Here is a 9,113-nt window from a genome sequence, read left to right as displayed (position 1 = left end):
ATTTTACTTATCTCTTTCCCTAATCAGTCTGTGATTTCCTAAAGGACAGGGCCTATGTCCTTTTCAACTTCTTATCTCTACATCTAGCCCCCAGTACTTTATGATCACTCAATGGTGACTGAGATGAAGAGGGGTGGGAAGAAAAAAGGCAGGGGCAGGAAAGAGATCGGAGTGCTTGAGAAAGTCTCTGCTTGGCTTCAGGGGCTTATTCTGGGGGTGTCTGGATTATCAGGGGTAGGCTTCGAGTTCTCACTGGCCCTCAGGTTCTTTTCGGGTTCCCACTGACAGTCAGCAGTGCAGGGTCATAGTAAACGGTTCTTGGAAAGGAGTCACAGAGGGAAACCACGCTAGGATCATCCTGGCTCACTGAAAGCCCAGCTCATCACAGTGGCTATTTCAGAGTGGAAGATGGCAAAACATTTCATTTCTCTTTGTTGAAAAGCAAGTTATTCCTTTTCTTGACTTTTTCATTCCAAGGCTAAGAAATGGTATGAAACAACTTTTAAAAATCTATTTCAATGTTTTCCATTGTTCATGAAAAGAGGGTCATAAAGGGTGCAAGATAACAGGATACTACTGCTCATGTGATTGCTCATAGAGCACATCCGGAGAGCCCTTTCAAAAGGTTTTATTTAGGAAGCAGGAAATTGTTAAAACCAAGTGACTCTAATAAAAATTAGATTTAAGATTTTCATTAAAGTTGCATAGTTGGATGTAATTTTACTCATGATCTCTCCTATATTCCCTGTCCACAACACTCAGAATAGCTAAGTCCACGTGAACACGTGTATGTGTATGTATGTATATATGCACATATATTTTTAACTACCAAGTCCAGATGAGAGTTTTTCTTATGAAATGCAGATGTACACCAATGTACCCTAAGCTAAGTTTAATTTGCTTTGGTTACTAACCTCTCTCTTCCCAACATAATCATCACACAGTAGTTCCAAGAGGAAAACCTAAGTGTGAACTTTGACTTAGTCTTTAAGAAACAGGTTTAGGATTTAGTATTTTAGTACATAAAAGTTCAGTTTTTGTTATTAGCTTTACAACAGATTACATATATAGTATTTACTCTATTTTTATAAGATAAAGACTGAGAAATCCTCAAAAGCCTTTGCATTCAGGACAATTTTAATGCTTTATCTATAAGTTTACTCCTTAAACTCTGATTCTTTGCATCCGAATGAGATACTCTGTTTCCTGAACAACGTCCTATGCTTTACATATGAAGAGACTCTTCAGAACTCATAGAGTGTGGATGAAATTTCATCACTGGACAACTGGAAGTATCAGCAAAGTTACTTTAGCCATCTTGGTGTATCTAAATTAATAATATCAGTGTATGATTAATACATGGAACAAAGCCCCGGACCTCTCTACATGATTACTAGTCTTCACCTTAGGGAGGAGTAAAACAAAAATAATAATGGTTACCATTATTTATTTACTCATGAATGCTTACCATGTGAGGGCTAAAGCCTTGTTAATTATTATCTTATTTAATCCTCACAACAGCCCTGTGAAGTAGGTACTATTATTATCTGTTTTACAATGAACAAACCAAGGATTAGAGAGGTTAACTAACTTGCCCAAAGGTCAGACAAAAAATAAGTTCGGAAGTCATTATTTCAGTAAAATTCTTAACCAAGTCTGTGTTTTAAACTATTATATTATACAGTCTTCTTGGTAAGATACACTCTGTGGGTTTCTATTATTTGAAGTATTCATGCCATGTATATAGCTTGATGAAAAAAGGTACCATTCTCATTCTTACTATAAAAACTTCAAGATGATTCTTTAGGGGGGTGTGGGATTGCATTCATTTACTGATAAATACAGTCCTGTCTTAGGATTTAAAATGGATCTTTTTCCTCTTTTGCCTTTTTCTGAATTTTAGAGAGACTGTTTCAATCAGCAACATTTCTAACGAACTGCAAACCAAATCTATTGTTTAGGTGGAAACTAGGAAGTCATGGGCTTCTGCTGCACATCTGAGTCCATGGATCTGCATCAGTATTGTTGAGGAAACCCAGTTTCATGATCTGCCGCGGGAAGTTGTCACATTTCCTAGCTGAACAAAAAAATTATTTTGATTTTCTAGATCTGTTCTAATTTGGTAGCCACTTGCACATGTGGCTACTTAAATTTTAGTTAAAATTAAACAAAATTAAAAATCCAGTCCCCAGTCAGCCCAGCCACATTGCAAATGCCCAATACCTACAAGTGGCTAGTGGCTACCATATTGGACAGCACAGATATGCAACACTTCCATCTCTGCAGACAGGTGTACTGGACAGAACTTTTCAGATTATTTAGACTATCCAGCACCAAGTTCCACAGTTAGAAAAGACAGTTTTTCTTCATCATTAAAAAAAAACTGAAGTATAGTTACACACAAGGTTATATTAGTTTTAGGGGTACAACACAGTGATTGGACAAGTCTTTATGTTACACCATGCTCACAGGTGTCGTTTCCATCTGTTGCCATAAGCTGCTATGTCAGTCTCCTTGACTATATTCCCTATGTGGCACCTTTCCTCCCATTTACTTATTCACTCCATAGTTGGAAGCCCGTTTCTCAGCTCTCCTTCATGCATTTTGCCCTTCTTCCTTCTGGCGACCATCAGTCTGGTCTGTTCTCTGTATTTATGGAGCTGTTTCTAGAAAAGACAATTATTTTAAAAATTAAGGGTGTCTTGGGAACGTAGAAGCCAAAGTAGTATTGCCCATCAGTGAATTTATGTTAATTTGGGCTACTGCCCCTTTTCACTGCTAGTTCCATTGTTTTTCATTACGGAAAGTAAACAATGTTTAACTTGGTACCTCCTAAGGCAGAGCAGACGGTAAACAGCGGCGCCCAGGCTGCTTCTGCCAGCTTCCCTCAGGTGCTCTGCTTGGGTGGGGGATTGCAACACCTGCCCTGCCTGGGTGGCCCAGGGCAGTGAGTCTCCATCACTCTGTGCCACACCACCAAGACCAGGAAAGCTAGGGTATTTGGACTTTCTCCCCCCTCTTTGAAGTGAAAACCCTCATTAATTGTTGACCAGATGTGAAGGATGTTTTCCCTAGATTTATTCATGATTACACTCTAATTGGTCGCATCTCAACTGTTTCCACACGATAATCCAAGGTAGGAGTAGTCTGTGATTGGGAAGGACTGTTGGTCACAGTGCGGGGACCCGAGTCCTACAGAACCGCAAAGGCAGCGAGGGCCAGCAGCTGATGTCGGCCTGGGAGCTTTGAGTTGTGTTTCTGAAGCTCCAACCCACCAACTAACACAGACTTTTCTGTGAGTGTGAGAAACTGGAATTCACTTCGAATCTTTAAACTTAATTGCCAATCTTTCCAGGGTGTGGGCATGCCTCTGAAGTGTCAGGCCACAGAGGCTTGTCTTCCCACTTTCATGAAGTCTATGTCCGAACCCCTGGTCTTCTCTGAAGGGCTAGAAGGGCCCTGACTCAAATCCCAGAAAGCATTACAAGAATGAACTGTGCAAAGGTCTGCTAGCATAGAAGGAAGGGATGGACACCATTTTCCACTCTTTGGATTCTTGGGATCCACTCTTCCGATGCATTTCTCCTCATTGGGTTAGTGACAAATGAAACTTCAGAGGGAGCCGTGGGGGCAGAGGGATAGAGACACAGTGGAAGAATCCAACCCATTGTCTAACCTGAGTGATGTGAATGGTGGGCGGAAGCGGCCGACAGTGGAGCATTCACGAGGAAGGCACTGAGTTCTCATTGTGACCTCTCTGCCCTGACTCAGAATTTTCAAAGACTATTCATTCAATATTCACTCCAGCCTAAAACAAGACTGGAAAAAACGATAGGGTGGTGCCTTTTTTTAGGCAACTAAGCATACAGGCTGTTCTGGATGACTACACTGAAAATCACAGTGAAGGCTTCCTCCCCTAACCCACTAGTGGAACTCTCTGGGTCTGGCAAATTCTCTTGGTACTTTGGGGTAACAGCTTCCAAGAGATAGCGGGATACAGAAGATTCTAATTTCCTGTTACCTTCAGGAAGCAATGTCCTGCCTTTATCTCAGAACTGGCTTGCGTCTCTGTGCCAAACTGCAGCTACCTACCGACTACCCAGCATTCCCTCCTTCCTCAGTGACAGAACTCTGATCTAACCTTGAATTAAAAATGACTTTTGGCTACTGGATGTGATGATGAAGTTATGGCCAAAAAAGATGAAGTGAATGTGTTGGGTAGGCTTCTTGGAAGCTGACAGGCATATCTTTTGCTTTTTCCTTCTTCCTTTGTGCTACTTCTTGCAATGGTTGTGATGGCTGGTGCACAGCAGCCATTTTAGATCATGAGGTAGCCTTGAGGATAGAAGTCATGTACTAGGATGGCAGGGCAGAAAAATAGATGGGCCTGGGCCACTGATAACTGCAGAGCTACAAGAGAATTATGTATTACCTTCCTCTGGACTTCATTTAAGTGAGCAAAAGCAAACTTCTTATGGGGGAGGGGGGAAGCTTTTGTTAAATGCAGCTAAAACAGATTTTAATTAATTTAGGCTCCAAGACCAATTTATCTTATCAAGATAATATTAAATTCTAATATTCCATTTTCTGGCCATATCTCTTTTCCCTCCTCCCCTCCTAAACCCCACCTCTCCATTTTCTCCGGTTCAGTGTCCCGACTGCCCTTCCTTTTCTTCCTACATTCCAGGTCCTGTGAATCTCCATTTTAGCAGCTCCTCTGACCAGCACCAGCCATGTCCTCCACCCCACTTTTCTAATTGCTGAGCCTCCTCTGCTAAACTTTAGCTAACCTTGGACTGATTTAGCCAAATCCCATTTCTCATCCTACTGAAAGTTATGGGAGAAAAACTTCATACACTCCTGCAATTTAATGCAACCACATTAATGCTCTTGTCTTGTCGGCTCCCTCTCCATCCTTTTCACTAAACCTCTACAACTTCCTCAGGCCAGTGACCACCTGCATCCTCCACCCAGCAGCCTATGAATTGTCACACAGCCTCTTTTCTCCCAGTTTTGTTTCTTTCAAGCGAGTAATTTGCATTTATTTTCTTCTTGCTTCTCACTTACTTTTTGACCTGTTGCACTCTGACTTCACCCCGTAACTCTACAGAAACTGCTCTTGCAGTTTGTAATCCATCTTCCACCCAAATCCAGTGGAGTTTTTGCCACCTTAATTTTTTACCTTCCTCTGGCATTTGACATAGATTGATGATTTGCTTTCTAAAGGTATTTCTCTTGTGGTTTGTATGGTAGCAACCTCCTGGTAGCAGTCCCTCTTCCTAGAGCACTGTCTGCCCTTCCCTCCCCGTGGCTGGCTCCTACTGTGCAAGAACCATCTGGAATGTTGCCTCCTGGGGGTGAGGGGTGGAGGGTGGGGGACTGCCTGCCTTGACTGGCTGGCTGAGCTGGGGTGTGAGCCGGCTGGGTTTGCGCCTGCACAGCACCTAGCACAGCAGAGCAACATGGTCCTATCATTCCAGCCCTTTTTCTTCTCTGGGACCTACTGCAGCCCTGTCTGGCTATCAGGTGTTAGGTCTAGGTCGCACCCTGCCACTGACTTCCTGCAAGTGAGCTCCCAGCCTGGGCCACAGTTTTCTTCTCTTTCTTGTTTAAAAAAGTCACGTGGACAACACATAAATACATTTTAGTGACATTTCAAATAATAGGAAAGTATATAAGTAATAAGTGACAGTCATCTGGTGACACCACCCCAACCCCACTTCCTGTGCCTTCCCCCAGTCCTTTCTCTAAATTACATCCATGTCGTAGGAGGGTGCATCTAATCTTTTTTTTTTAACCATAAGATCACAAACTGTGTACCATTCTGCAATAGGCCAGGGTTTTCCTATTAAAAGACTGAATCAATTGAGGCCTAAGGTATGAATTTCTTGTCTGCCCAGGTAAATGAATACCCAGATGTTTGCTGGGTTATTTGTTGTTGTTTATAGTTATCCCGCAAAGCGAATTTTACTGTATTTTCTACTTACATGTCTCTAGGACAGTGTTCATAGCTTTACCTTATGCTATTTTATTGAATACATTTATTACTTCTAGAATATTTTTGGTTAATGCCCCCGGATTCTCTTTCCATACAGTCATGTAATGCACAACTAATAGGAAAACAAATAGGTCTGCATATTTTTAAATTATAAAAAACCTCACAGCATTTCTAGAAATCTAAAAAAATAGAAAAAGTAAGATTATAGATTATGGATTATGTTATTTTTCTACTTTTAAGAAAAACGAACTACCATTACATATAATACCTTCATTTTAAAATATGCCAATCATGAATAGATTTTGAAGTAATAAGAATAATTTGATATATCAATGATTTTTCTTTTCTTTTATTTTTTTTATAATTTTTTATTTATTTATGATAGTCACACAGAGAGAGAGAGAGAGATTGGCAGAGACACAGGCAGAGGGAGAAGCAGGCTCCATGCACTGGGAGCCCGACGTGGGATTCAATCCCGGGTCTCCAGGATCGCGCCCTGGGCCAAAGGCAGGCGCCAAACCGCTGCACCACCCAGGGATCCCTGATTTTTCTTTTATTAATAAAATAAGTAATATGTTTTATTTTCCTAGTGTTATATTAACTTTTCATTTCTAGAAGAAACCAATCTTTTAATGTGCCCTTGTGTCCTGTGTATTGATATTCAATTTTAAATTTAAAGAAGTTGGTCTAATTGGAGTACTTAACAAATCTGAAGATCAAATTATACTTGCCTTGTGAAAGAAATTTAACACTTCTTTTTGTATACTTTGAAACAGTGAATACAGCAGAGGAAATTTCTATTCTTTTAAAGGCTTATAAAATGCTGTGCACTGTTGGTTGGGACTGTAAAATGGCTGCAATTACTATGGAGAATAAAAAATTAAAAATAGGATGATCATCTGATCCAGCAATCCTACTTCTGGGTATATACCCAAAAGAAGGGAAGATAAGATTTCTAAGAGATATCTGCCCGCTCGTGTTCATAGCACTGTTATTCGTAATAATCAAGAGGTGGAGGCAAGCGAAATGCCCATTGTTGGATGAAGAGAAACACAAAATGTGGTGTGTACATATGATACAATATTATTTGGTCTTTAAAAAGGAAGGAAATTATGATCCATGGTACAACATGGATGAGCCATTATGCTAAACGAAATAAGCCAGTCACAAATAAATCCCAAAAAACAAATATTACCTCTTTCTTTTCTAAGGCCACTGAAGGGCTCAGGATAGCGTAAACAAAGAAACAAAGATTTCCTATTATTTAGAAATTGCCTTTTCTTGATTCAGCATTTGCCTGGTTTCTGTAAGCCTTCGATTATTTTCTAGAGTTCTGATAAAGTTGGTTTTAACAATTTCTTCGTGCTTTTTGATATTTCTATGCGAGGACAAGAGCTCAGATGTGCCTATTCACCATTTTCCTATCATTCTGACGTCTTCTGTCTTGATGATCTGTCCTTGGATATGCTTTTATTTTTGTCTTGAATACCTTTTCCCTCTCTACCTAGAAAATTATGTTTATCCTCTAAGATCTCGCCTGAATATCATCCTCTCTGTGAAACCTCTCAATAACCACATTTTGTTGGTGCTTGCTAATGGCTTGTACGTACACTCACTATTACATCAAGTATAACTATTTGCTTAACATGTGTATTCTCCACTGAATGGTGAGCCCCTTGAAACTCATGGTGGTGTCTTACTTACATTCCCACCCATAACCCTTAGCTCAAAGCCTGGCATAGAGTGGGCATCTAAAAGTGGCATATGGAACAGTTCAGATTAAAGCAACACTCCAGAGCAGATGAACAGGAGTTTTCCCTGAAGTTGTGAGAAGACTAGTCTTGCAAGAGTATGGAAGTGGGTACACTTTCGAAAACAGAAATAAGGAGGGATAGTAGAAAACAAGGGGTAGTTTAGACATGCCTTCACATTCTGCGGGCCATATGCAACAACTGTCATTTTCCCAGATAATTATCCATAGTTAAGCACTCAATGGTACCCTTAAAGGTTAATAGAAAGGAGTAGAAATAAGCAGTTAAAATAAAATTTTAATTTTTTTTAAATGTAAGGTGTAGAGTTGTCAAGAATTGTTCGTTGACAGGACACTTCATTCACACAATTAATTCTTATTCAAGATATTTTTTTTCCACAAATAGGTAAATTGAAGTCTCAGACTTTTCCTTTTTTAAAGACTAGTTTTCTGCTTGAAAATTGGGTTGATCCACTTTGGTATTGGAGAACTTGTTCACTTTTTTGATGGACGACAAGTAGCCTTTGACTCTTGAAAGCAGGGAGAAGGCTGGCAAATTTTGTGTCTTTGATGCTAGTTATGTGAGGTATCTAAAATAGCAAAATTCATAGTAACAGAGAGTAGAATGGTGGTTATGAGGGGCTGGGGAGGGATGGGTGGAGTGAGCTCTTATTTAGTGGATATGGAATTTCAGTTTTGCAAGCTTAAAAAGTTCCAAAGATGGGTTGCACAACAATATAAATATATTTAACACTACTAAACTATATTCTTTAAAATGGTTAAGATGGCAAATTTCATGTGTTTTTTTCCCACAATTTAAAAAACAAAAACAAGAAAATCTTCTGTAAGACCACTGGGATTAAGTATCCTTTGTTTTTTGTTTTTTGTTTTTTTAAGATTTTATTTATTTATTTGAGAGAGTGAAAGCGTGAGAGAGAGAGAGACAGAGCATGAGCTGCATGGTAGGGATAGAGGCAGAGGGAGAGAAAGAAGCAGACTCCCCACTCAGCAGGGAGCCTGATACAGGGCTGGATCCCAGGACCCTGAGATCATGACCTGAGCCAAAGGCAGATGCTTCACTGACTGAGCCACCCAGGTGCCCCTACCCCCTGATTTTAACATAGGTTTTTGAGGATCAAATCTATCACCTTATCTTTTTGTATGTTTTCTTCATATGTTAGTTAATTTAACCTCAGAGACGAGAACGTCAGGGCTAGATGGGTAACACACAACACACAGAGACACACAGGTGCACACACAGACACGCACGCACGCATGCGGAAGAGGTGAAGGAGGAAGTGGGGGAGGGAGGAACCAGTTTGTAGCCATTGGCACTTGAACCCCTTCACTTTAGACAAGACAGCC

At 40.3% G+C, this 9,113-nt stretch overlaps 1 long non-coding RNA gene across 1 annotated transcript; it reads left to right on the top strand.

The window, feature by feature from the left end:
- Nucleotides 1-334: 334 nt before the first annotated feature.
- LOC144296468 (uncharacterized) lies at nucleotides 335-6,579 on the top strand. Its single transcript, XR_013363581.1, has 2 exons — nucleotides 335-488; nucleotides 6,384-6,579. It is a non-coding gene; the product is annotated as an uncharacterized LOC144296468 (long non-coding RNA).
- The last annotated feature ends 2,534 nt before the right edge of the window (nucleotides 6,580-9,113 follow it).

Source organism: Canis aureus, chromosome 24, assembly GCF_053574225.1.
Source record: "Canis aureus isolate CA01 chromosome 24, VMU_Caureus_v.1.0, whole genome shotgun sequence".
Lineage (NCBI taxonomy): Eukaryota > Metazoa > Chordata > Mammalia > Carnivora > Canidae > Canis > Canis aureus.
The sequence above is the reverse complement of the archived record's forward strand: the minus strand, read 5'-3'. Positions and strand labels throughout refer to the sequence as shown.